Source organism: Helianthus annuus, chromosome 14 (genome assembly GCF_002127325.2).
Source record: "Helianthus annuus cultivar XRQ/B chromosome 14, HanXRQr2.0-SUNRISE, whole genome shotgun sequence".
Taxonomy (NCBI): domain Eukaryota; kingdom Viridiplantae; phylum Streptophyta; class Magnoliopsida; order Asterales; family Asteraceae; genus Helianthus; species Helianthus annuus.
Genome location: NC_035446.2, coordinates 63,965,973 through 63,992,731, shown reverse-complemented (window position 1 = coordinate 63,992,731; position 26,759 = coordinate 63,965,973). Strand labels below are relative to the sequence as shown.

Sequence of the window (26,759 nt, the reverse complement as noted above, 5' to 3'; positions counted from 1 at the left end):
TGCTTTCATATGAGACTCTTTCGGATTCGCTTGATATCTGGCACACAGACATACGGCAAACATGATGTCAGGTCTTGAAGCAGTCAAGTACATTAGTGAACCAATCATCACCCTGTAATGAGTAGGATCAACATCTTCAGTGCTTTCATGATCTGGGCCGAGATTGTGGTTTTCACAAATGGGTGTGTTGCAAGTAGTGCAATCATTCATTTTGAACCGATCCAAAATGTCATACACATACTTCGTTTGATGAATAAACATCCCATCCTCCTTCTGTTCAACTTGTAATCCCAGAAAGTAAGACAGCTCACCCATAACGCTCATTTCAAACTTGTTCTTCATCACCTGTTCAAATTCCTTACACATGTTCTCATCAGATGACCCAAAGATGATGTCATCTACGTATACCTGTACCAGCAGAAAATCTTCCTTCTTCATCTTAATGAACAGTGTACTGTCAATCTGACCTCTTTCAAAACCATTCTTGAGCAGATGTGTGACACCTGTGTCACCTCGAACACCAAACAAATGCCAAACATATGAAACATTGTGTTTCATACTTGGGATTTGTATAAATATGTGTATCTTTCGCACATATCAATTCTTGTTCAATTCTGAGCTTTAAATCGCTTTCTTGAAAGTTATACGCGCACTGGTGCGTAAACGTAATCAGTTTAGCACGAAAAACACTCCGGAATAGTGAAATAGGCTTAACATACCTTAAATGACCTTTACATAACTTAGAAATAAGTTTTGGAAGGTTTGGTATGGCAAAAGCAAGTTTATTCGATCGCAGGGGCTATTTGCGTCAAACTGCGAAACTATACCGATTCGTATGGTGTCGAACAGTCCAGAACTTGATCATAAGTTAAACATACCATATATAACCTAATCATAGCTTAGAAACAAGCTTTGAGTGGTTCGGTGTGCGAAAACATGCTTATATGATCTTTCAGGGACTAAAAGTGTCAAAAACGACGTAAGTTTGCATTTTCGCGCATATCTTGCGTTCTGGACACATCTGGACATCCAAAATTTTTGTACACACTAAAATATTTTTTATTTTAGTGATCGCCATGCAAAAATTCCATTCGTCGCTTAATTTGGATCGGTTTTGCGTTCGTTACGACTCCCGTCGTAATTAACCGAACAACGCGATTTTACGATCAAAAGAACCGACATCCGAGATATTTTTGAGCATGTTTTGAGTTCCCTATGCTTTAACTTCATTTTAGAGCCTTGAAATGAGGTTAACGGGGTTTAAACGCATCGAAAAAGGCTTAAACACGTGCAGGGACCATTTCTGTCATTTTTGAAACTTTGCTGAACCTGATACATGGTAGCGTAGCGCGAGCACCTACTGCCTATGCCGTCGCGCTACGCGAGCATCATATCTGGGCAGAAAGTCTGTTTTCAGCAACAGTTTGTAAATTCAGGGGCCAATCTTGCAATTTCTTTGTGTGGTAACCAAGTTACCACCTCTCCAAGGCTTTGCACTTGCTCCTAACACATGTATGGTTGTGATTCAATGCTTAATGACCAAGCAAACCACTTGTCATGATCTTGTTGATCACCAACAAGTATAAATAGTTGGCCAAACTCCTCAATTCTTTGCTCATTCCTCTCATTTCTCATCTCTTATCTGATTTGGGAGCTTTCTAATCTGCTTGGAACTTTATTCTTTGTAGAAAAGATAGCTAGGACCCTTTGTAAGTCTTCTTTCATGCTTGTTCTTTATGTTTAAGCAGAAAGTCAAACGTTTGGCCAACAGTTTGACTTTCGGTTTTCACCATCAATTGGTCAAGTCAAAGTTCAATTGAACTTTGAAACGTGATTGTAATCACGATAGTTATAATCCTTCGTGATTATAGCCGCTGATTACCACGTTAACTAGTTGTAGTGTCGAGTCAAAGTTTCGGTCAAAATGCGTTTTAGCATGCATTTTGCAACGGAACTACTTTAGGGTATCAAAACACTTTGTTTTGATACCAAATCAGTAGGTTAAACATGTTTTGACATGTCTAACTCGACACTATTAGTTTGTGCTTGTTTAGGGTCGTAAGGTAAGCGGTCTAAACAACCGCTTATACTTCCGAACCCGACCCGTTGGGTCGATCTTTAGGATCCGATCAAGCTTAGTAAGTGATCATAGATTCATAGGGAATAACCACTGAGGTTATAACCTTATGATCACCTAGGATTGGTTAGTCATTTGCTAGTTAGCTTGTATGCCCATAGGAAATGACCAAAATGCCCTTTTGAAGCTAAAATCCGTATTTTGACTATGTGAACATATTTTTGACATATAATCTGAATTAGTAACATGTTTAGGGATAATTGGGCATGTAAGACTTGACATAGCACATAGTTAACCATCCGAACCTAGTTTTACGCAAACAACTCATTATAGTGGCTTATACTACCATAATGGGTCGAAACGGGTCAAAAGCACTTAGGTAAACTTCCAAATCAGAATGTTAGGTCTATTAAATCATGCCATATGAGTTGCAATACTCATTTGATTTATAGAACTTCATTCTACCCTATCTTCCGATTTAGGATCCGATTGTTTAACATAGTGATCCATACTAGGTGCCACTTGATTCCTTGATTTCCCGAGCTTTGTTTGGACACTTAATCAAGGATACTTGCAATCTCAAGTGAGTACATAGTCCCCTCTTTTACTGTTTTCAATTGTTTTGGGGTGAAACATATATGCCTATCTGTTATTTTCCTGATTTTTAAACTATATGATTACACATGCTTAATACATATTCTTTTGACAAATTAAACAATTACCTATGGTTTAAACACTGATTTTCCAAAACTTAATAAACAAATTGTTGGATTGTACCATTTTTACACATTCACCCAGCCGATTGGTAGTATGATATAGCGCTATAGGACTAGACACCCCATTCCTGTTGTATGGAATGTCAGAAACCAAATTTTAACCAAATAGAAATTGCCTTTGTGGTATTTCTATAGTCTCCAAAGTGTAGTTTGATACACTAAGGCTTGGTTGAATACCAAATCACACTCTCTTTGTATATGTTGATATACTACAAAAGTACAGTTTGATGTGCTCTCAAATGTGATCTACCAAAGTATATTTTGATATACTATGTACAAAAATCCAACATATGTTTTAACACACCTACTTTGTTATTTAAACCAAAGCATAGTTGATATGCTATTTTTAAACCAAAGCATAGTTTGATATGCTACTGTTTACCAATGTATAGTTTGATATACTACCAACTTTGTTATTTTAAACTAAAGTATATTTTGATATACTATCTAAAGCATAGTTGATATGCTACTTTTAACCAAAGCATAGTTGATATGCTATTTACAAACCAAAGTATAATTTGATATACTACCAATACTTTTATTCTTAAACCAAAGTATACTTGAGATATACTACCGAAACCATTATTTTAATTACTAAAGTATATTTTGATATACTATCCATTTAACTATTTCAAAACTAAAGTATACTATGATATACTATTTGTACAAACTTTTCAAAACCAAAGTATATTTTTGTATATACTATAAACCCGTTTTCCAAAACGACACATTTTCAGAAACAAAACTTTTACATTAGATTCATGGCTATTTTGAAAAACATAAAACCTTTTCTCATATTATCTAAAGCCATGAATCTAATACACAAAATCCTATGTTACTCACATGCATTTTTATGCTGACGTACCATATTTTCATATATGTTTCAGGTACTGCTATGTGATGATTGTTGATGCACGCTACATATAGGATGGACTTGTGCCTTAGCGACTTAAAACTGAGAAACAATTATTTGTTTTATTATAAATTGTACCAAAACATTGAATTCAATAATTCAATAAAACAAAACTATTTAATCCATGGTTGTGAAACAATGATTCTGTTACAACACTCCCCGACGTTTCCGCCACGTTTTGTTGTTTTACGTGGTCGGGGTGTGACAGAAAAGTTGGTATCAGAGCCAATGGTTATAGGGAATTAGGTTATTAGTAATGCTTTGACCTAGACTATAACCTTCCTAGGACCCTAACACAAGTTATCTTGTGTTTAGTCTTAAAACAATACACTTCACCTATCCTTAGGTGATTAACAAAAACAAAACACAATTCATTCTCTCGAGTCAAAATTTTTCAAAACATCACAAGAAGTCATCTATCCTTAGATGATTTGTTTTTAGGCTTTTAAGCCTTTGGTGTTTTCAAAATCCCGTCAAAGTTTGGGTCTAAATAATGTGAACACATGCAAACTGGAAGAGTGAATGCCTGTACCCTGAGTTTTCTGTCTAAGGCTAGAGTGTTCGTACAAATCCGCAGTATCGGACCAGTCACTCTTACCTGGGAACTCTTGGGGTGAGTGTTCACTTATAGGCGAGCATGTCTTCAGTGATACATTATGTTGACCCATTTACTTTGATTTGTCACAGTGTCGTTTGTTTGTTTTAAGTAACGAACAAATGGTCACAATCCTTATGCCTTGTCGATATTCTTAACATCCAGTTTTGAATATCCAATGACATCTCACTTGTTTTTCCCTCGTGTTTCTTTGCTCTTTTAGAATATGCCTCCTCGACGTGATCAAGCTCAGGATGCCGCTTTGGCAGCCTTAATCGCTCAGCAATTCGCTGCTGTACTCCCGAACCTTATCGCCCAGATAAATCAGGCAAACAATAACAATAACAATGTTTAGTGCACCTTTAAGACATTTAACTCAGCTAAGCCACTCACATTTACTGGGTCTGAAGGGGCCACGGGACTCCTACAGTGGTTTGAGAGTCTTGAAAGCACATTTCGTCATGTGCAATGCCCAAACGAGCGAAAAGTTGAGTTTGCGTCGAGTGTATTCCAGAAAAGAGCACTCACATGGTGGAATGGAATAATGAGGGATCGAGGTGCCGATGTAGCAATGGCACAAACCTGGGAAGAGCTTCGGGCTCTAATGATGAAGGAATTCTGTCCTCGTCATGAGCTTAGGGCTTTGGAACGGGAATTTGATGATCTCAAACAAGACAGCGGTGAACATCGAGCCTACACTGATCGTTACGAGGAATTGAGTCTGTTATGTCCTACCATGGTTACGCACTTGGATAAGGCAATTGAAAGATACATCGATGGTCTTCCTGACCCAGTTCAGGATATTGTTACTGGTAGCAACCCTACTACCATCAGACAAGCCATTGAACTATCTGCCACCCTGACTGAATCTCAAATCAGGAAGGGTAAGCTTTTCCGAAAAGGCGATCCGAAACCATCTGACAAGACAGCACACGATAAACCAAAGGATAAACAGACCGAGTCCTCTAAGAAGTCGAAGAAGCGTAAGGCTTCACAAAACTTCGCAGTAGTCACTCAGAATGATCAGGTTGCACCAAATCAGTCAGCACAGCCTCATGCTAGGAAGAACTATATTGGTACTGCACCCTTGTGCAACAAATGCAACCGTCATCATGTGAATCAAACACCGTGTCTCAAGTGTACCCACTGTGGGCGATTGGGACATTTGGTTGAAACCTGCCGTCATGTTATCCAAAACCAGAATGCTGAAAATCCTGCTGTTATTCAAGCACAATTTCCACCTGGATCGTGCTATAACTGTGGTGATCTTACTCACTACCGGAACAATTGCCCGAGACTTGTTAATGCAAATCCAGCGCGCGGACGAGCATTTAACATAAACGAGGCAAATGCAAATGACAATGCAGCAGTGAACAATTAGTCTTTTGTATTTTCTTTGTTTGTTATCTTTTGACATTTGAGACAATTTAGTTATTATAAATAAAATGGTTATTCCAATTTTATTTCCAAAACTGATATGATTATGTATGTGTTGGCATACCTCTACAATATCGACACCAAAGAACCATGTTCTTTTCAGAACAAACTACTCGTGTGGTTCCTTCATTCTATGATCATTTGTGATCTTCCCAAAAATCCTAAGTACTAGTTTCTTTTAAGAAACACAGTACAGGTACAAATTTCAAATTTCTTAATCAGATACTTGAAGTACCATTTCAAATCTTTGATTTGATAAAGGTGCTATCGTAAGTCCTTAATTGGATTCTTTATGTGTCTTAATAGGAATGTTATAAAACGACAGAAACAAATTCCAAATCCTTATAAGATCTTCCTATTTTCATAGTAGATCCTTGAGGATGTTTTAAGTACTAATCGAAGTCCGTGATTGGATTTCTAGTGTACCTCAAAATACATTAATTCACAAACGAGCTAATAACTAAATTAACGAATACACAATTTGGTGATTTTGTGTTTATGTGTAACTCCAAAGCTCGTTATCTAAGTCCTGGTGGAATCTTCCGTATTTTCATATGTTAGATTCTCAGAAGGATACTCAAAGTACTGTCTTAAATCCTTAAGGGGCTTCTATGCAAATAGTAAGAACCTTGGATTCCAAAGTGCTGTATCAAAACGATTATTTGGTTCTGAGTTATAAAGATCCCTTAAGTGGTCTATTTAAAGAGATCATACAACGGTCTAGTTAAGGAAGATCATGTGTTGATCTGGTTAAAAGGATCGTTCATTGATCTAGTTAAAAAGATCCTTTGGTGGTCTAGTCAAGTCATTTCATGGTTATTCGATTGATTTTACCCTACACATTATGAGATGAACTGTGCGGACTGTGCAAGGAATTACGTAATTATGGATGCATACGTAATTATAGAATTCAGTGCACAGAAACCACAACAAATTTTGTCATGTGTTAAGACCTATAGTGATGAGAATAACGAGACGGGAGCAATGTAAAAGGGCATGGTGGATACGCCGCTGGTACTTCCTATATATAAGTGTTCCTTATTACATTGCGAAAGTAGCGTTATTTAAATTACTAGAAGTCCTGGACCTTGGCCAATGTCATTTTATTTTGTAATCTCCGACTCTGATTTCGAGCACACACAAGTTTCCTATAATAGTCTTCATAGGAAACATTCTCCTATCCGTTGTTCGAAACCCCATGTTTTTGTTACTGCAACAAGGACATTCTGGCAGTTATCAGATTCGCTAAGAATCCAAACGTAACCTAGAGTTTTACTTTGGGAAACGGAGGATTCATTCAAAAGCGAAACGATCACAGTTGTCTTCACAAGTTTCCTCTAGAATTAAATTTCGGGACGAAATTTCCTAAAGTAGGGGAGACTGTGACACCTGTGTCACCTCGAACACCAAACAAATGCCAAACCTATGAAACATTGTGTTTCATACTTGGGATTTGTATAAATATGTGTATCTTTCGCACATATCAATTCTTGTTCAATTCTGAGCTTTAAATCGCTTTCTGGAAAGTTATACGCGCACTGGTGCGTAAACGTAATCAGTTTAGCGCGACAAACACTCCGGAATAGTGAAATAGGCTTAACATACCTTAAATGACCTTTACATAACTTAGAAATAAGTTTTGGAAGGTTTGGTATGGCAAAAGCAAGTTTATTCGATCGCAGGGGCTATTTGCGTCAAACTGCGAAACTATACCGATTCGTATGGTGTCGAACAGTCCAGAACTTGATCATAAGTTAAACATACCATATATAACCTAATCATAGCTTAGAAACAAGCTTTGAGTGGTTCGGTGTGCGAAAACATGCTTATATGATCTTTCAGGGACTAAAAGTGTCAAAAACGACGTAAGTTTGCATTTTCGCGCATATCTTGCGTTCTGGACACATCTGGACATCCAAAATTTTTGTACACACTAAAATATTTTTTATTTTAGTGATCGCCATGCAAAAATTCCATTCGTCGCTTAATTTGGATCGGTTTTGCGTTCGTTACGACTTCCGTCGTAATTAACCGAACAACGCGATTTTACGATCAAACGAACCGACATCCGATATATTTTTGAGCATGTTTTGAGTTCCCTATGCTTTAACTTCATTTTAGAGCCTTGAAATGAGGTTAACGGGGTTTAAACGCATCGAAAAAGGCTTTAAACACGTGCAGGGACCATTTCTGTCATTTTTGAAACTTTGCTGAACCTGGTACATGGTAGCGTAGCGCGAGCACCTACTGCCTATGCCGTCGCGCTACGCGAGCATCATATCTGGGCAGAAAGTCTGTTTTCAGCAACAGTTTGTAAATTCAGGGGCCAATCTTGCAATTTCTTTGTGTGTTTGGTTAGGGATCTTGGATTGATTGTAATCAGATTGATAGATAATCAATAAAGATCCAGTTTGAAAGTGAATTGCTGTTTCAGTTTTACACGTTTTCTGCTAATTCTGATCAAGAGGATTCCGCACTCTTGATTGGAAAGACGATTCTGTGACGATCCATAGACTCAAGGGGACTTACAGGTTGCCTGCTCGGGAAGTCAAAATATCATTCACGATATGAATAATAGTGTGTGCCCGAGTTAATATTCGCGGTTCCTACGTGATGACATTTAATGATGTGGATGCATGGAATGTCTGTTGACTACGTCTACATCAAGTCTTAGGTCAAGATAGGTCAACATAGGGTCCTGAAAGTCAAAATTATGTATTATGTTGATAGGTCCGCTTTTATGAACATAAGATAGACATAGGTTCGCTTATAGGTACATCAGGTGGTCCGCTTTTATGTCCAGATTGGTAGGTTCGCTTATTCGGCAGTCCATATAAGCGAACCACACCACACTATATATACCTGATGTGTTCATTTGTGCATGTAACGTTGGAGCGGACCTGTATCATTGTTGCTGTAACGAAACTCTGTCAAATGAGTATCAGAAAGCAATAAAAAGAAAGGAATTAAAGAGGAATAGCTGTGTAACTTCATTTATGTTGATTCCGCCTTCATACGTGAAGATGAACATCCTTATACTGACTGTTTAGGGTCGGAACACGGTCCAACAAGTGGTATCAGAGCTCAGGACGAGGAGTTCATACTACTACAGCTTGAATCTTCAGAAATCTCTCATTTCTACTCACTTTCGCTCATAATTTTTCGATTTGAAGTGGTTCCTACGGTTGAAATTGTCTGATTTTTGAGTATTAGGTGCGGAATATACAATTAATAAACCCTAGAAAGTTTTAGGTTAAAACTTGGCTTAAAAAAGGTTAAAATTGGGTAAAAAGTGAGATCCGCTTTTACGGACATCGATAGGTTCGCTTGAAATACATTAGTTTCGCTCAAAAATAACCAAGTAGGTTCGCTTTTTCGGCACTTCCGCTCGAATGAACTGAGTAGATCCGCTCGAATGAACTGAGTAGATCCGCTTGAATGAACTAAGTAGATCCGCTTGAACGAACAAACTAGATCCGCTCGAACGAACCTTGTAGATCCGCTCGAACAGACAATTTCACTTCCGCTCATCCGGATATAACCTGGTCCGCTTATTTATACATCTTCTGGTTCGCTTATTAGAACATCTTCTGTTCCGCTTATTCGGACAACTATAGTTCCGCTTATTCGGACAACTATAGTTTCGCTCATTCGTAACATTTTTCAAAAACTGTGAAAATTTGTCTAAGTGTTTGCTGATTTTGTAGGTTCATTCACGATGGATGATATTTTCTTGAACCCGTTCAGCGACATGTAAGCGTTCAAGGGAAATTCCGGAAACGATGATACTTCATCAAGCAAAGAAAATGAGAATCCGATAAAAGAAAAGAAAAAAGGAAGCTTGGGAATCGGAAAGTGCTTTCGGAACATTCAATAAACCCCCAAAGCTAATGGCTATCGAGGAGTACAGTCGGTGGTCTAGGAAGTTTGAAGATTGGCTGATGGCATTTGCATTTCCGAGCTGGAAAAGTTTAAAGAACGGTTATGTCAATGGAAACAAAAATGGTGAAACATTAAGATCAGCTGAAGAGATTGATGCATTTGTAGCTGAGCAAAAATGTGTGGCTTTGTTATTTCAGTCTGTTCGGGAGGACATAATCTCTTTGATCGATTATTCAAATGCAAAAGATCTTTGGCAAAAGCTAGAAATGAAATGTCTAGGAAGTACTGAAATTGTGAAAAATAAAAATAAACTTCTTAGGAAAGAGTTTGATATGTTTGGTTGTCTCAAGAATGAATCAGTTTGTAAAATGATCGAAAGGTTCGGGCATCTGAAGCTGGAACTAGCTAGACATGGAATTACATATCCTGGCGATGAGCTAGTTGACAAATTGTTCGATTCATTACCAGACGAGATGGATTGGAGATATTATGCGCTGAGGTTGAAGAACACTATTGCTCCTGAAAAGTTGAATCCAGATTTGGTGATTGAGAAACTCGAGAGTCATGAGTTGGAACTGAAGAAGACGTACAAAGTCAATCACTCATCTTATCAACAGAATTTGGACCTATACTATCCGAAAAGCATGATGCCAAAAGCTACTTCTCCAAAGACTGCATTTTCTGCTGAGCATGTGCCAACATCAAGCAAAGAAAGTCAAAGCAGTCAGATCAGTGGAAGTCACAGTGGTTATCACGGTGGATCTTCATCATCTGCAAGTCATTCTGATGCAAAGTTCCAGTGCAACATCGCAATAGATTTGAAGAATGCTCAGAATTTTGACGAGGAGTCGGCCAAACAGCAGATGGTTTTCTTGGCGTCAGTGTTGGAATCATATGAAGGGTTAGTAGCTGGGAAGATCGGTAACACAAACCTGACGAAAGAGGACTATGATCAAATAGATCCTGAAGAAATGGAGTTAATCGATATTCGTTGAGCTATGGCTAGTGCTGTTCGTCGTGCTCAGCGTTTCATGGAAACAACGGGCAGAAAGACAATTGGTGGTCCATCTACTAAGTTGGGGTTCGATAAATCGAAGGTGACTTGCTTCAAGTGTAAGCAGAAGGGTCACTTCAAGCGAGAATGCAGAAACGCGTATGCTGATGAGTCGGAGAACCCTTTCGGAGATGATTACTACAAGAAGGCAATATACCATCAGAATAAATCTGAGCCGCCTAGATTGAAGAAGGGTGAAGACAACAGAGAAATCTAGAGCTCTTGCGATGATTTATGATGATGAGGGGTATGATTGGAGTAAAGAGGTTCTACCAGAAGAAGATGCGGTTGGTTATGCATTCATGGCGAAAAATGAACCTATTCCGTGGAAAGACGATCGTACTGAAGAGCAGAAGTATAATTATAGGAAAATGATTGCTCTAAACAGAATCATTAGAATTTCTCGTATCTATTTGGAAGCGAAGAGAGCGAGAAGATGGGATCCGGACAGGGAGTGTTATCTTGATGAGTATGGAAATATTGCGATCAATGACAAAACGCTTGATCTGGAAGCCATCATCAAGGAGTTAAAAGAAGAGGATGAGTATTGGCAGAACAAATGGTGGGGAACTCCAACCGAGAAAGAGAAAGAAGAGAAAGAGAAAAAGGAGAAAGAAGAGATCGAGAAATCAAAGAAGATTAATACTGGAGTTATTGATACAACGCAGGAGTTGACGGCAGAGAAGCTGGGAAAAATGGCTGACAAAGTGCTAGCTGCTAAAGCACTTGAGGTAGACTCTAACTCCGTGTCTGAGTCAAAAAGCCAGGTCAGCTCAAACTTGTCAACGAATGCGTCACGTAAAAAGATCGAAGGAAATGTTGACTGCAAAAATTGCAACAAAGAATGCAAATTTTGTAACACTGTCACGTATCTCAACGGAAAGAAAGTTGAAGATCTGACCGCGAAGGTCAGAAGCGTTGAGAATCAAATTCTGAATCATGACAAAACAGTTAAAGCTTCAACTGAACGGATAAGAGAATTAACTGGTCAAATTGAAAATGATAAAATTGATCATGAAACGGTTAAAAAAGAAAATGAAAGGTTAATTCTTGAAAACCGTCAAATTTCTAAAAAGTTTGAAAAACTCAAAAGCAGAGTGAAAGATAGTGATGATCGAAATGGTAAAACTTTTAAAGAAAACGAACATCTAAAAGCAGTGCTGAGAGTAAAAGAAGAAACAATTAACAAACAACTGGATGAAATCGCTAAATTGAAACTTAAATTTCAAGAGGCTGAAATTGAAAACGAGCGAATCCAGTTGAAGCTTAACAGCTATAGCTCCGCAAGCTTTGTTTTGCAACATATTGTTCCAAAACACATTGGCAAAAACAAAGCTGGCGAAGACGTGTATTCTAATGGAACCGGGGTGGGTTTTCAGAAAGTTCCACCACCTGTTCTTGATAACTACACGAAAAAACAATCTGGGTTGGTTGAACTTGAGGAAGAAAGTGAAGTTAAACTTCCGGAGAATATTGATGTCACGTTCACATCTTCCAATGACGATAGTGTCCAAAATGATATTGTAAAAGGTGTTGTTGAAAATGTGCTTAAAACAGATAGTGACACTACTGAGGAAGATGGGTGTTTCTTGGACAAATACATTCCGAAACAAAAGTCCAAGAACAACTTAAATGAAGAATCAAGTCTTGTCATGTACAAGATGTTGGGTTCAGATCAGTTGTTTTCGGATTCAGAGTTTCCGATTGAGAATGTAAACATGAACAAAGTGACAAATGTTTTCAAACTGGTCGAAGTTGAGTTGTCAGAAATGAACAATTTGAGTCAAACGAAGAGAAAAATGACTTTTGAGAAACAAAAAATTTACAACAAGAGATCTGTTAATCCACCACATTTTTATAATAACAATCGAAACAACTGGTCGGGTGGTTATCAAGGTGGTAGGAGTTATCAGAAATGGAATGTTCAAAACAAGAGGCTTGCTGAAAGGAAGGTGTTTATGAACAGTTTGAGTTCACTTGCTGATGAAGAGAAACAAATTTTTTCAAAATCAAACAAAGAGTTCTTTGAGAAAAGAACTTCACAAGTTCAGTCTGAAGGCACGAGTCGAGGTGTTGATACTCGAACTTGCTTTAGATGTAATCAAGTTGGTCACATTGCACGAAAGTGTACCAATGTGAAGCCTAAGACTGAAACTGTGAAGATTCAACAGAAGAAAGTTGACGTGAAGGGTAAAACACCAATCGTTGTTGAGAAAAAGAGTGTGAAAAATGATAACATCAAAGTGAAAAATGAACCCGTAAAGAAGTCGGTAACTAAAAATGACAAATTTTACAAAAGGGTTGCATTATCTCAACAAGTTTGGAAACCGAAAACTGAGAAAAAGGTTTCACCTTCTGAGGAATCAATTCAAGTTGATTATGATGCGAATTTTCCACCTCTGAAGGCTGAAAACTTTAAAATTCAAGTTGCGAGAGTTAAAACAGTCAAGGTTACACCTAAGGCTGATGAGGCCTGGGTGGACACCATGTTTGACTAAGCAGTTTGAATTGCCGGAGCTTCCTGGATCGCGAAGCATGAATCGGCATCTTTCTTGAAGTTGTTTAAGTCAAAGTTTGTTATGTGCAGGATCTTCCAAAACTTGTATCCAGATGGATCATGGATAGTGGAGCCTCAAGACATATGACAGGGAATGTGTTGCTGTATGATGTGAGAAACATTAATGGTGGTTATGTAGGTTTTGCTGGTAATCTCGGAGGAAGGATTATAGGTGAAGGAACGTTATCCAATGGGATCATAACGTTTGAGAGAGTTAACTACATCGCTGAGCTGGAGAATAATCTGCTGAGTATCTCCCAGATCTGTGACAGGATGTATACTACTCACTTCACTGACAAAGAATGTTTGATCTTGAAACCGGGATTTGTAGTACCTGAGGAATGGATCATCATGAGGGCACCAAGAGTCAATGATCTGTACGTGTTGGACATGAGTGTAGCTACTACAACCACGGGCCAGGCTCATTGTTTTGTGTCCAGAGCAACTGAGAAAGAATCAAGATTGTGGCACCGGAAAATGGGGCATATTCACCTAAGGAAGATGAATCATTTGGTGCATAATGATTTGGTTACAGGAGTTCATGTCAAAGGTTTTCATCTGGAAGGGGAGTGCATTAGTTGTGTCATAGGCAAACAGAAGAAAAAGTCACACCCTACAAAGCAAGTCAATTCAGTTTCGAGACCTCTGGAAAGACTTCATATGGATTTGTTTGGTCCGGTGAATGTCAAGAGTGTTACAGGAGATTACTACTGTTTGGTCGTAACTGATGATTATTCCAGATTTTCGTGGGTTTCTTTCTTGAAAACGAAAGACGAAACGTTTGATAGTTTAATGGCATTGTTTAAAAGGATTGAGAATCTGTACCAAAGGCCTATCAGTAGAATTAGAAGTGATAATGGTAATGAATTCAAAAAACAGTAAGATGGAAGAATTTTGTGATGAAAGAGGTATACTGCATGAGTTTAGTGCTCCGTACACTCCTCAACAGAATGGAGTCGCAGAACGTAAAAACCGGACACTAATCGAGACGGCTAGAACTATGCTCGCAGATTCAAAGTTACCGATTAATTTTTGGGCTGAAGCTGTTTCCGCTGCATGCTATACGCTCAACAGGGTTCTTACTGTCAAAAAGTTCAACAAAACATGCTTGGAGCTAATCAATAACCGCAAACCGAATTTGAAGTATCTAGAACCGTTCGGGTCACCCTGTACAGCTATAGAGCCTAATGGAAAATTTGGTCCGAAGTGCATTGAGGGTATATTTGTTGGTTATGCAAATCCAATGCGACGTGTCTTCGTTCCAAGTGAGAAGCGGATTATTGAAGCTGCAAATGTTGAATATCAAGGTTACACTATGCCGCCGCAGAATCCTGGTGATTCATGGAAATATCATTATGATAAACTTTGGGATTCGTTTGACATGAGAGAAGAATCAGAGGACGATGAAGATTTCTTTGATGAGTTGGATATTTTGCGAGAGTATGAGTCGCAGCTCAGGTTCCCAGCGGAGTTCTAGAAGACCTCGGGAAACTTCAAATGATGATGAAGCAGGTCCTAGCAATGCTGGTGAACACGATGATGAAGTTGCTCTTGGTAATCAGTCGGATGTAAATGATAATCAAGAAGCTGAAAACATGCCAGTATTTGATCATGGTGATTCAGATTCTGAGGGGGAGCAGATCCAGATATCAAGTCAAACAAACCAAGTTGGTGAACAAGATGCGGATCAGAATGTTACTAATCTGGAGGGAAATGTAGATGTTCCGAGCGAAGTAATGCCGCGAACTCTTTCTTATCATCCAGAGGAGTTGATCATAGGGGAATTGCATTCAGGCATTCGCACAAGACGTCAAATAGACCAGGGCTTAACATGTTTTTATTCTACAGTAGCACCTTTACAAACTGAATTTTCATTAAGTTTTTTTATCTCGCAGATCGAACCAAGAACTTATAAAGAGGCGCTTACTGAAGACTCTTGGGTCATTGCAATGCAAGAAGAGTTGAGTCAGTTTGAAAAGTTGGGAGTTTGGAAGCTAGTGGATTTACCGGATGGTCAAAGGAAAATCAATACAAAATGGGTATTCAAGTGTAAGAGAGACGACAGAGGAGTGGTTGTAAGGAACAAAGCTTGACTCGTTGTTCAGGGCTTTAGTCAACAGGAGGGGATTGATTTTACAGAAGTTTATGCTCCTATAGCTCCACTAGAGGCAATCAGAATTTTCCTAGCATTTGCGTCTTGGAAGAACTTCAAAGTATATCAGTTGGATGTAAAATCAGCGTTTCTTTATGGGAAGGTCAAAGAGGAGGTTTATGTCGGTCAGCCACCGGGCTTTACTGACCCAATCCACAAGAACAAAGTTTATCTGCTGGACAAAGCGTTGTATGGTCTACATCAGCCACCGAGAGCCTGGTACGAGACTTTGTCTCAACACCTACTCGCTAACAGCTTTATCAGAGGGAAAGTGGATTCCACTCTCTTCACTAAAGAGGTCGACGGACATCTTCTGATAGTTCAGATTTATGTAGACAATATAATTTTTGGGTCAACGAATGAGAAATTGTGCAAAGATTTCGAACAGGTGATGAAGCAAAAATTCGAAATGTCATCAATGGGGGAGATGAAATTCTTTCTGGGTTTACAAGTTGAACAACTACCTGAGGGAATTTTCATTCACCAGACGAAGTACGTGCATGATATTCTAGAGAAATTTGGAATGTCAAGTTCTACTCCAGCTGCTACCCCACTTGCGACTAATCATGGGATTCACCCAGATCTCACCGGAGACAGGGCTGATGAAACGTTCTACCGTTCCATGATAGGTTCTTTGATGTATTTAACTGCTTCACGTCCTGATATCATGTACCCAACGTGCCTCGCTTCTTAGATATCAATCTAACCCGAGAGCTTCGCACATGATCATTGTCAAGAGGATATTACGTTACTTGAAAGGAACACCCACATTGGGGTTGTGGTATCTTAGAAAAGGCGATTTTACGCTCGAAGGGTATTCCGATTCGGATTTCGGATGCTGTAAAGTCAATACCAAACCAACAACTGCAGGATGCCAGCTCTTTGGACCAAGATTGGTTACCTGGCAGTGTAAGAAACAAACGTCTGTGGCGTTATCTACATGCGAAGCGGAGTATGTTTCTGCTAGCAGTTGCTGCTCTCAGATCCTGTGGATACAGCAACAGATGCGCGACTACGGTTTGCAGTTTCTTAACACACCTCTGTTTGTTGATAATGAGGCCGCAATAAATATAACAAAGAATCTAGTACATCACGCTAAAACTAAACATATAGAAATTCGTCATCACTTTATTCGCGATTGCTTCGAGAAAAAGTTGATACGAATTGAGAAAATCCACACTGACGAACAGAAAGCTGATTTACATACCAAAGCTTTTGATAAAAATCGGTTTAAATATTTGTTAAAACTGAACGGTATGAAGCTTCTGTCAGTGTCGGACGACATAATTGGCGTTGATGAGAGTATTGTTGCGGATGAAGACGAGAAACAATCTGCAATGGTTTGTTGATTTTTTACGTCTTTTGGTATTTAGGGGGAGTATAGATATAGATGTATATAGATATATTTTCAGAAAAATACAAAAACAGTGAAAAATGCAAAAATACAAAAACATGATAAAATTGAAAAAGAGCTTGTGTATAAAGGGAAAATGATAGTACATCGGCTAGACAATTACAGTATGCTAAAGATTTGTAAAGACTAAATGAGTTAAACAGTCTCACTAATGATGTGTCGATAGGTTTTCACACATGTAGTAGATTTATTCGGGATATAAACCTAAAATTTCAAACTTGCGAAATTCGTGGGGAACACTACTTGGATATATAGGTAACCCCTGAAATCTCGTTTGAAAGGTCTCGTATTCTGATATACTAGGTTTTTATACTCAATGATGTCTGGGGTATTATTCCGGGACTTCTGCTGAATGGAAGTTCTGACCTAGTCCTTGGATAATACTTTCACCAAATGCTTGAAATATAGCATAAACCCTCAGCATGCAGATGAAACAATAAAATTGATAGTCGTTGCTGTTGTAGCTAAAAGATCCTCTAAAGGGGACATACTGAAAAGTCAAAGCTGATATCTCTCTGCGCATACGGAAGTATCGACCTGAGATCCCTCGGCCCTCGCATACCTAATTTATGTACAGATATCATTGTAGTATACTCACCTGTAAGACTGAATATTGGGATTCTGGATAAGGGAATATATTCAAGAGGTGGGACACATGAATTGAGCTAAGTTCATAAGTCATTTAAATCGTATCCTGAATAGTTTGAAATTTGTGTGAGAATTTAAGATGGATCAGTATATCGACAATCGGGGTGAATTGTTTAAGTCTGAGTATGTAATTAAGCTTAACGGTACTAGTAATTTGTCTGAAAAGCTGATATGATTCCCTGACACGCTCGCCAAAAATAAGTTTGTATATAGTGCAATTTCTTTATTTCCTGCAATTTAAATTTTCTGTATTTCTTTTCTTAGTTTAGAACACTTTATAAAATTTCAAAAAGATTTTATTTCTGCTTTATTTTTTGACAAACCAAAGTAGAGAGTTGATTGTTGGTTTCTTGGAGATTGAAGCAGATGCAGGAAAGTTCTGAGCTGAAGAATGAGGAGAGCTTACTTTGTCAGAGTTAGAGATGTTTTCAAAGTTAAAACAAGTTCATTAAGTTGATGCTTGTTACATTGTTTTTAGAAAATGTGAAAATGTTTTTACAAAATCAGTTTGATTCATCAAATGATCAACCAAGGTCATTAAATTGAACTTGGTAGATTAATTGAGTAATCAGGGACATTAATTTGGACCTGAATACTTGAGTGGATTTCTGAAGCTGATTGAGTTTATATTTTATTGATTAAAAAGATAGTTTATAATGTTATTGGTTGAGTAACAGGTTTGGACTTCATTATTCCCAACGGAAGCTAAATGTCAAAGCTTGAACCAGATTTCTCAGATCCTAACATACTGAGAGGGGGAGTCTGTGAAAGGGTGAGTCTGGATCAACAGCTAAAGGGGAGTCTGAAGATGGAGTCAGGTTGTGATCCTAAACCTGTGAAGAATGCTTATGATGTGAAGACAGAGAGTTGGAGAAAAGACCAAGACTGAAGACTCGGGAGCTGAAGACTACGTCAACATCCAAGGGGGAGTCTGTTGATGCATGGAATGTCTGTTGACTACGTCTACATCAAGTCTTAGGTCAAGATAGGTCAACATAGGGTCCTGAAAGTCAAAATTATGTATTATGTTGATAGGTCCGCTTTTATGAACATAAGATAGACATAGGTTCGCTTATAGGTACATCAGGTGGTCCGCTTTTGTGTCAAGATTGGTAGGTTCGCTTATTCGGCAGTCCATATAAGCGAACCACACCACACTATATATACCTAATGTGTTCATTTGTGCATGTAACGTTGGAGCGGACCTGTATCATTGTTGCTGTAACGAAACTCTGTCAAATCAGTATCAGAAAGCAATAAAAAAGAAAGGAATTAAAGAGGAATAGCTGTGTAACTTCATTTATGTTGATTCCGCCTTCATACGTGAAGATGAACATCCTTATACTGACTGTTTAGGGTCGGAACACGGTCCAACAAATGAACTTCAATCATAAGTTTCCAAAGGTCTTAAATGCATGTTTCACTGAACTCTCAAAGTTTTGTTTACTGTATACGACTGTTTTGTGTACCGTGTGTAAAAACACCACTATAGCGTATGTTTGAAAAAAAATTTTGACTGTTTGATTTTCGGCAACGGTTGGAGACCATATTCGAGTACTAGGCATTCTGTATGTATTCAAATAGTCTAAGTCCCCAGAGGAAAGTGAGGTTAGAGCCTAGGTATCGCAATAGAAACCTAATTCGCTGTAACCTATAGCTCTGATACCAATCTGTCATACCCCGAAATTATCAGAGCTGGCGTGACTGGACCGGTATCTTCATTGCACAACGGAAGCAGTTAAGATAAGACTTATAGGAAACGAACACCAACTAAGTGCTCGACTCCATATGGTTCTCCTATTCCAATTGTGCCATAACTTTGAAAAGTAACCCGAGAAAGAAACATGCTAAAAATCAACATAAAGTTGAGCGAGTTCATAGTTTGTTTGTAAAAGATTTGAATAAATCTTTTGAATAACCGGTTTGTGAAATATTATTGAGAAAACGAATTCAGTAATCATTTTCTTGTCAACTTATATGGAAACTTTGTATTTGTAACGCATTATGTTCGTAGAACCATGTATTTGTAGACTCTTGTATTTGTAAAGTTTGTATAACCGTCAATGCCCACCCTGACTTTGACTTCATGCCTGCATAATCCTATGCTTTGAATTTGTATAAAAAGCATTTATGAATAAATTAAATTAAAGTTTTGCAAAGACATTAAAACATGTGAGGACATAGGGAGCACTCGAAATGAGTAGGCTCATACCCTTGTCGATTTCCCTCGACTATGTCGAATTCCCCTTCGACTATGTCAATTCACCTTGACTATGTCAATTACGTCGATTCACCTCGACTAACGTCGATTCACCTCGACTAATGTCGATTCACCTCGACTGGGACACCGAAGCACTCAAGTGGTCACAAGTACCATGAGTGGGGTTCGGCCGTACCCGTTAGATCTAACCTTCGTCCCTAATTAAGAGTTAATGGCATTTCAAATTTAGTATATGCTCACATGATTTAATAGTTCATTTCATACCATTTAAACATTCGTAACATGTTATAAAACCAAAAACAGTTAAGATAAAAGGGGGATATAAACTCACTGAGTTGCCTCGTTTTACGTACGTAGACAACCCAGACCCGTTATTGTAACTAGGACAATCCCGTCCCTACTCATGAACATCATTCATATTTCGAAAATACTCATTTATTTTGTAAAACCGGTATCTTTAGTATGAATCATTCGTAGCTATTTGAGTTCCTTGAAATCCATCCGTAACATGATTTTGAAATATGAGTTTTCATTCATCGAAAAATTGTTTAGTTTTGCAAAACTTGCATGTCTTTCCACCCCCGAAAACATTTATAAAAATGTAAAACCGTAAAAACTCACCTGGATATTCCTGTGCAAAGCTAGCTATATACGACTTCGTGATGTCGTTCCCAAGACGAGACTCGCTACTGTGCATTCTAAAATATTCCTAACATGTAATATCTTATAAGTTTCTAATCAAAAGGAGTAACTAAATTACGTGTCACCAAGATCTACCGAATCGTTGACCGAACGATTCAACGGTAGTTATTAACTTGAAGGAAACGGGGAAGTTATACTCGTTAAGTTTCATCTAATGTTGGTAATAGTTTACTAAGTCTTTGAAAAACACTTAGTTCTCCTGAGATTTAAAATATATAAATATTTATATAAAAATATAAATATTTCGGTAGGATCACGTTAGTTGTCTTGAGAAGTCGTTGTGTATGTACAAATATTTTTAAGAAAATAACATATAACAAACTCGTACATTGAAATGTATGTTCTATAATGTGCTGTTTAGGCGTTTTGTAATAAATATAAAAGTTATATTTATTTTATATAGATTTATAGAGTCGATGCATGTTTCAAATAAATATAAAACTATTTTTATTTCTATAAAAGAATTGGTGTTGTCTGATATTCGAAATAAATATATAAACTATATTTATTTTTATAAACAGAAGTCATGTTGTTTGTTATTCGAAAATAAATATATAAACTATATTTATTTTTATAAAAGAGTTGTCGGAATTTCAAAGTTTAAAATATAATAACTATATTTATTTGTTGTAAATAATTTCGGAAATCGATGCTTTTGAAAGTTGTAAAGTGTCGTCGTAAGAAATTCCATATTTGCATTTACTTTTATAAAATATTATTTGAATCCGATAGTTTTATTTTATGATAAAACGCGTTGTATATTACGGATTTTCTCGAAAAACGGGCAGAGTTACCTCTGTTTTTGGACGCCCCCGACAACACAAGTTGTCGTTATTTTATCAAGATTCAATCAACAATTCACTATTATTTAGCATAACCAATTTATGTAAAAAGATTGTAAATAAATCCAAGTATGTTTTAACTAATAATTTGTCACCTCGTTCGGTTCAAGCTCGTTTTCACGTGAGACATAAAACTATATAAAAATGTAAATACTAATCGCGGCGTTAAACTATATACCAAAACTCGCGGTCGAGGCGTTGACCAAGTCAACTGAGTTGACCGGGTTTGACCAGCTGAGTTGACCGAGTCACTGGGTTGACTCGGTTTGACCTGTTGACCGCGACTGACCCGAACCGTTGACCGAACCATTGACCAGCCGTTGACCTCTGTAACTAGACCCGAAACCAAATCGGACCCCTTTTCCGTTTCTTTCCCGAACCGAACTGAAGTTGCTGACCTTAGCCCTCTTTTACCGTTTACCAACTGACCCGAGTCCGACCGAACCGAAACCCGTTGAACCTGACCCGGACCTGAGACCTGAACCGTCTGACCTGAGAAACTCGAAACAACCCGAACAAAGCTGAAGCCGTCCTCACCATTATCTACTCGAAAATTACTACATCTTCAGCATAACATCAAGTTTTAGAAACAAAGATGAAAGAGATGGGTTTTTACCGGAAAACTCATCGGACCGAGACACGAACCACCGCCACGCCGCTATTGCCGCCGCCGTGTGCGGCGACGCCGCTTCTTCTCCGATTCTCTTTCTTCTCGGTCTCTCTCTCTCTCTTTCTCTATCCAAACATCGCTCACCACCACCCGATGGTGGTGGTCGGCTCTATAACTAACAGGGGGTGGGGTGTTCGTCGGACACACCATCGTCGGCCGGTTAACCGGTGCCAGTAGTCTCTGGTTGTCCTCGCAGGTGATGATCGAGAGGAAGAGGGACTGCTTTGTGAGAATCTATTTGAGTGGTTGAAGTCTTTGTTGTTGTTTTATGTGTACAGATGGTGGTAAAGGGCATGTAGAGGATATAGAGATGAAGAAGGTGGGTAATTGGCTGAGTTGGTGTGTGAATTTGAGTTGGAGATTTCGTATATTTAGAGAATGGGGAGATGATCTTATAGATTTCACATGTTTCAACTTTTGAGACAAAAATATCTAGTAGAGATTTTATAGAGATTTGATCAGATTCAGTAGAGATTTGATAAGATTTAGTAGAGATCTTATAAGATCTTGATAAGATCTTTAAGTAAAAGATCTAATATATTATGTGCAGGTTTAGGCTTGTGGGTTTTGGGCTTGGGCCCAGGGCCCACAAGCCCATCTCATGTGTAAGTGGCCTGTAATTCCTATGAGACATGTTTTTAAAACCGAAATCACCGTAGCCTAGTAAAATAATATTTCAGAGTTAAAAACGTGTAAAAATAATGTCGGTATCCATCGTAGTTGCGTTCGTGCGTTGATAACGGTAATAATCGCGAAAAATAATTACATCTTTGCCGTCTTTAATCCGTTTTTCGAGCCGGTTTCAACTACGATTGCTAAAATTTAATTACGAAGCTAGAATATATCGTAAAAATTTAATATTTGTCGGCATTGTCAGTATTTTGTGCGGTATCAGTTCGTTGTCGTTTGATCTTCCGCAGATTCCAGGCGAATCTTCATACACATACTGTACAGTCGAATAAACATTCCTGGGCACTCCAAGGGCCTAAATGAGTTAATCTGCGTCTCAAACACTATTCAATATTGCGTTAATCACCTGTAAATTACGTAATTAAGGGCGTAAACTACCGGTTGTCACTAAATATCCAATATACGAATCCGAAATATCCAAAAGTTAGGATATCCGAAATTTCGTATATCCGAAATTTGGATATCCAAAAATTCGGGTATCCAAAAATTTAAATTTTATTATTTTTTGGATATCCGAATATCCGAAAATATGGAAATAAAATCTCGATTCAAAGTTTTTTACTTGACCTATGCCAAAAGTTAATCGTCTCCAACCTGCCCTTTTGTCACGTCCATAACATATATACATATATATATATATATATATATATATATATATATATATATATATATGTATATATATATATATAAAGAAAAAAGATAGTTACTAGCATATTTAGGGGCAACGTATCCAAACGTCCCAGCTGCCTGAGTCATTATTGACTTCCCACCATTCGGGACGAGTTTCACCGGTCCAAAGTCCGAAACTTTGGCTCGAAAATCATCGCTAAGTAAAATATTGGACGATTTAAGATCCCGGTGTATAAAGCCCTGATGAGCCAAAGAGTGAAGATATTCCATACCTCTAGCCACATCCAATGCAATACTTAACCTCCTTTTCAAAGAAAGTGGTTTCAATTTGAAGTTTTTCGAATGAAATAGATGCCTACTTAATTCACCTTGAGGCATATATCAGATTTTGTTCGAATTAAGGTCCAAATCTTTCAAGGATTAGTTAAAACTATGTTTCACTTGATATATGTGAGTTTAAAGCCATTTCAATCGTTAAATCTTGTTCAAATCAGAAAAGAAGGAGTAGAAGTGAGAGAATCCGATGAAATCAAGCTGAATTGGTTTGAAATCCTCGTCCGGAGCTCTGATACCACTTGTTGGATCGTCGTGTGAGCCAAACGAGTCAATATGAAGAGTTCAACATAAAAAACAAAGGCGGAATCAATGAAATTGACGTAACACAACTTGTTTTCCTCTTATTATCTTCTTCTTTTGATTTCCTGAGCTTTTACAATTCAGATAACAATTCGGCAGCACCTCGGCTCTCAAAACACACACACTAATTTCGTGTCAAATGAACAGGGGCATCAGGTATATATAGGGGTGTTAATTCCGCACAAAACTGCTTCAAGCGGAATTCCATGTTCATGCGGAGTTACCTAATTCCGTGTGGAATTAGTAATTCCGTGTGAAACACCTAATTCCGTGCGAAATTACACTAGTGTAATTTCGTGCGGAATTACCCTAAAACACTGTTTCTCGATTTCCGTGCCCTTATCTATCTAGTACATTACAAGACTCAATAAAGACGAAGTTAACAGACATCAGTGCACCAACAGATTGTACTTAGGCTGAGGAGGGGAAAAATTATTGTTGCACAAATCCAACCCTTTTCGTAAGTGGTTTAATACGTTGGGATCTGTTGTGCTGAAAATGATTGAAATTAGGAAGGTCTAGATCAGTGTTATGGTTAAAATGAGGGTGCATGTGTGGCGGTGGTAATCTACCATTGATGTAGAAGGTGTAACCGGTGCTGCGGCAATGAGGAGAGAAGTGGTATGAAAGTTAGAGGTGTTCAAAACTATCCGTATCCGAAAATCCGATCCGAAATATCGAATATCCGAATCTGAAATATCCAAAAATTCGGATATCCGAAATTTCGTATATCCGAAATTTGGATATCCAAAAATTCGGGTATCCAAAATTTTGAATTTTATTATTTTTTGGATATCCGAATATCCAAAATGGAAATAAAATCCGAATATCCAAAAAGTTAATCGTTTCCAACCTGCCCTTTTGTCACGTCCATAATATATATACATATATATATATGTATATATATATATATATATATATAGGGTAATGCTAGACAAAAAACCCTAAAAATTTTAGGAAACTCAAGTCTCCCCCCATTTTTACCCAACCTCCCGACATTTTTTTTTTGAAAAAAATAACACATGTAATATACATGTTTTAAAGTGTTTTGGGCAAAAAAAAAAAACAAAAAAGCGCCGAAGGGATGCTTTTAAAAAAAAATAAACAAATTTCAGCAATGTCCGGTTGCCTAACATGTGTTAGGCACAAAAGACAGAAACTTGCTGATTTTTTTTAAACCATTCCTTCGACGCTTTTTTGATTTTTTTGGCCCAAAACTTTTAAAAACATGTACATTACATGTGTTATTTTTTTCAAAAAAAAAAATGTCGGGAGCTTGGGTTTTCTAGGGTTTTCTATATATATAGGGTTTTCTATATAGCCCTCCCCTATATATATATATATATATATATATATATATATATATATATATATATAGGGGACCGCTAAAATGAGAACCACTTCGAGTTGTAAGAACCGTGAGAACTACACCGTACGGGGCGAGGTGGACCAAATTTTTTTTTCATAAACGTAGATGCGTGTATTATAAACACATTTGTAAAAAAAATTCAAAAAAAATGTCGTGTGTGTAATTTTGAGCACCACAAGCTTGTGTTTACGTGTACCGTAAATCCTACCGGAAAATTTACGGTACCCGTAAACATACACTTGTAGTGCTCAAAAGCTTTTTTTTTTTTTGAATTTTTTTCTACAAATGTGTTTATAATACACGCATCTACGTTTGTGAAAAAAATTTGGTCCACCTCGCCCCGTACGATGTAGTTCTCACGGTTCTTATAACTCGAGGTGGTTCTCATTTTAGCGGACCCCTATTTATATATATGTATATATATATATATAAAGAAAAAATATAGTTACTAGCATATTTAGGGGCAACGTATCCAAACGTCCCAGCTACCTGAGTCATTATTAACTTCCCACCATCCGGGACGAGTTTCACAGGTCCAAAGTACGAAACTTTGGCTCGAAAATCATCGCTAAGTAAAATATTGGACGATTTAAGATCCTAGTGTATAAAGCTCTGATGAGCCAAAGAGTGAAGATATTCCATACCTCTAGCCACATCCAATTCAATACTTAACCTCCTTTTCCAAGAAAGTGGTTCCAATTTGAAGTTTTTCCAATGAAATAGATGCCTACTTAATTCACCTTGAGGCATATATTCATAAACACGAATTCTTTTGGGCCCTTGAGTTGAATACCCTAAAAGTAACACCAAATGTCTGTGTCTAACCTTTGTTAAAACTGAAATTTCTGATTCAAATTCATCTAATGCTTTGTTGCAAATCACAACAGATTCCATTCTTTTGACTGCTATTTTAGTGCCATCGTCTAACTGGCCCTCGTAAACGTAAACGACCCCCAAACCCGCCATGCCCGAGCTCGCTTTCTTTTACGAAGTTTTGGTCACATTTTTTAAAACTTGAACTGAAATGATCATGTTTCTAGACTTGATTACAGGGGACTCACTCGAACCACTTCCAACACTAGCAAGCATCTATGTGTCCTTGGCGATTGAAATCCTGACTGCGTTATCCGAGTTAAACAGATCTAGGGGTGAATAACAAGTGAGCTCGGTGGTTCACTTGAGTTAGCTTTATTCAATTTGCATAAGTAGAAACCTAAAGGGACGGTTAAAAGCGCTAAACCAGCAAAAGCCGCAACAGGAGTGAGGGACGGAACTACATATGGTTTCTTCTTTAGTTGTATAGCGGGAATACCACCAATGCCCGAATCACCAGTACTAGGAGTAATCCCAGGTGAAAGTTGGCTGCTGCTGTCGTGCTGGAACCCGAGGGTGAATTGGGTTTAGGAGGAATTTTCGATGAATTTGATTGAAGCAGTGGGTTCTCCCTTAAAACAAGTTTCATGGAGGGACTGTACTTAGGCTGAGGAGGGGAAA

At 37.9% G+C, this 26,759-nt stretch overlaps 1 long non-coding RNA gene and 1 pseudogene across 1 annotated transcript; both read right to left on the bottom strand.

Moving 5' to 3' along the window:
* Window positions 1–21,273: 21,273 nt before the first annotated feature.
* LOC118486311 lies at window positions 21,274–22,371 on the bottom strand. The gene is made up of 2 exons (XR_004878389.1): window positions 21,887–22,371; window positions 21,274–21,813 (listed from the first exon to the last, which is right to left on the bottom strand). It is a non-coding gene; the product is annotated as an uncharacterized LOC118486311 (long non-coding RNA).
* Window positions 22,372–22,702: 331 nt separating this feature from the next.
* On the bottom strand, window positions 22,703–26,231 carry LOC110906749 (annotated as a pseudogene).
* Between the last annotated feature and the right edge of the window lie 528 nt (window positions 26,232–26,759).